A 3,183-nucleotide genomic window follows, 5' to 3' on the forward strand; every position below is an offset into this window, starting at 1 on the left:
GACAGTTGGTAGGGCTGAAATTTTTCCAAATAGTTATATCTGTGGATGAATATTTTTTATTGCTAGAATAGAACTGGGTTCAACATTAGTTCTCTTCCTATTTTTTATTTTTATAGACAAGCTCTGAGAAACCTAGTTTGCATATATTAGAGGGGAAAGAAAGAAATTTCATTATAGGAATGCCATTCTTTGAGTACCTCTGAATTATTTGATAAAAACCACATAATAATTGATCACCAAAAGTTATTTTAAATGCTCTATTAGCTGACAACTTAATTAAGTCTTGTTTCAATTTAGTTGAAAGCAAAGACTTGGAAACCAACCAATCTGTAAAGGAATTGTTACCCAGTCACAAGTGTCATTCAAATTCTCACTTTCTGGAATTATACCAACAAAGCTTTTTGAAGATTTACCAAATGATTATTAATTAGTTCTGCTATTTTTTCACTTAGAGGAACCTTGTTTAAACTGAGTTACTCAGGAAGGTTTTGGAAAGTGAAAATGTTAATTCCAATACATTTTTGCTAAGACAATATTTTTTTGATCAAGTTCTTTTATCCTACCATATGCTTTAAATATATATTTATGAACATCTTGGAGCTGCAGACTTAACTCATTTATGAAAAACATCTTTGACATTTTTATTGGCAAAGCCAGTCCTCATTGTTAAACTAATCAGCCACATCAAATTACTTTCCATTAGAAAAGGTTTCTCATTTTTCAATCCAAGTCGTCATGTTAATATATGCCTTGTGACAGTCATTTTGCTTCTAAATTTTAAAAAATGTAGATGAACAAGGCATGGAACGTTCCTTTCCTAGATGAAATATGATAACAAAGGTTTTCACTGTTCCTCACTGATGGTTTTTTTTTTTTTTTTGCTTTACTCTCATAGGGCACTTCTTCACATATGATGCATTTTTGAGCAATAGAGAATGGAAGAGGTCTTTAAATTTTAGAATATTCAGAATTTTCCTTTCCTTTGGCACCTTGCAGCTCTTGTGCTCCAAGCCAAGCATCAGAAGGCTGTATGAGAGAGTGCCCTCCTTTTGTAAACTGGGGGAAGGGAGGCTGGGGAGGAGAGGTGGAGAGTAGAACTGGCACGACTCCTCAAATCAGCAGGTCATTTTTAGGAAAGTACACGGGAAGTTGAGAATCTGGAAAAAATGAACCCCTTAAATCCATTCATGCCTATGTGCCTCTTCTAAAGTCTTTGTCAATCACCAGGACACAAATGTCCCTAGTTTGGAGGCCTGTGACTCAGAAAACCACCTGTTCCCTGGGCACACAGTTACTGCGGAGCTACCATGAAAGGGTTCCTTCTGTGGGTCTCTCTGAGTAGCTGAACCCAATTGGAATTTTGTACTGAGAATTATAGGAAGCACCTGGAATGTCTTAGGAAGGCTCTAGACAGTTATTTGCCTCGAGGAAGTTTATGAAAAAGGCTCCCACTAGGCAACCAGCAGTGAAGTGGGCATGTGTTGAGGAGAGGCTGGCTGGCCAGTGGGGGAGCTGCCAAGAGGCTTCCTGACAGCCTTTAGTACTTTAGAGAATCACCATAGTCCAAGGCCAGACCCTCTAACATGTGGAGCCTGTGTATACAGTTCACATAATTGAGTTATAAAATCCAGATGTCAATGTGCTAATTTACCAGGAGGAATCATTGGCATGAAGACTGAACCCCCAAACCTATAGGTAGATCTATGTGGAAGGTCAAATGATAAGCCAGGACTCAAGACAAGATGGGATGATTGAGATGAACTGAATGTTTATTTTATTTTATTTTACTTTTTGGAGACAGCGTCTTGCTCTGTTGCCCAGGCTAGAGTGCAGTAGTGTCATCATAGTTTACTGTAATCTCCAACTCCTGGGCTCAATCAATCCTCCTGCCTCCCAGCCTTGCTAATATTTTAGTTATTTTAGAGAAGGGGGTCTCACTATGTTGCCTATTAGGCTGGTCTCTAACTCCTGGCCTCAAGCTATCCTCCAGCCTCAGCTGCCCAAAGTGCTGGGATTGCAGGTGTGAGCCACCATGCCAGCCTGAAATTAAATGCTTAATAGTTAATCTGGCTAAGATAGCACAATGTATTCACCTCCATACCAAGTACTACAACCTTGCCACTAAGACCAGATGTGGTATAATAAAAATATATTTGGTCCTTGTTCTTGGTTCTTGGCACAGAGCTCCTAAAACTCTTAGAATTTCTTGAGAAATAGGAGTGTCTTTTGTTATTCATGTTAATGAGATGACTCATTTTGAGGTGCAGGAGTACTAGATGGCTTCAGGCTATGGGCTGGTCACCAGAGGAACCAACCCTGTGATTAGAGAGTTGGAACTTTCAGCCTCACCTCCTAAATTCTGGGAGGGAAAAGGGAGTGTGGATTGAGTTCAGTCATGTAGCCAATGATTTAATTAATTTTGCCTACATAATGAAAGCCCATTTAAAAACCATGGAATGACAAGGTTTGGAGAGGTCAGGATTGATGATCACATCAGTGTAGTGGGAGGGGCATGGAAGCTCTGTGTCCCACCCCAATCCCACCACCCAGTACCCTGCCCTATGAATCTCCTCCATTTAGCTGTTCCTCAGTTGCATCTTTTATAACAAAACTATGACTAGAAGTACAGTATAGTACTCCCCTGAGTTCTGGTATCATTCCAGCAAATTATCAAGCCCACCTATCATGGGATTCTGTCCCCCCACCACCCCCAAGTAAGTCAGAAATCTTTTTGAGTTGATTTTTAAGAAGGCCTTTCCAATATTCAAGAGTACTGGATGCCTGCAAATGGGACTGTGGAATGTCCATCGAATACCTTGACTAGTGGCCCGTTGTTGGAGGGCCTTTGCGTTGCTTCCTCTTCTCCCAAGTCCCACAGGGATGATGTGGATCAGACAGATGTTCACATGCAGTGAGCTGCATTTCAAGAGAGGAACGCTAAGCTCAGAGACTCCACTTTTATAGCAAGCAGTATGTAACCTTGCTCTTTTTCTTGAAGGGAGATACCACTTCATTTTTCAAGGTTGCATGCTACAGTATAACCCTGAGAAATGGCCTGGATAAATAGTGCTGAGGGCCTTGCATTCTTGGCATACATAGCAAGGCGGTATAGGAGTACAAAAGCCTCACAGAAGGGAGTCTCCCAATAGGTGTGCCCCATGCAACTATCATACTCCACGCCAG

The sequence above is a fragment of the Microcebus murinus genome, chromosome 3, assembly GCF_040939455.1.
Source record: "Microcebus murinus isolate Inina chromosome 3, M.murinus_Inina_mat1.0, whole genome shotgun sequence".
NCBI lineage: Eukaryota > Metazoa > Chordata > Mammalia > Primates > Cheirogaleidae > Microcebus > Microcebus murinus.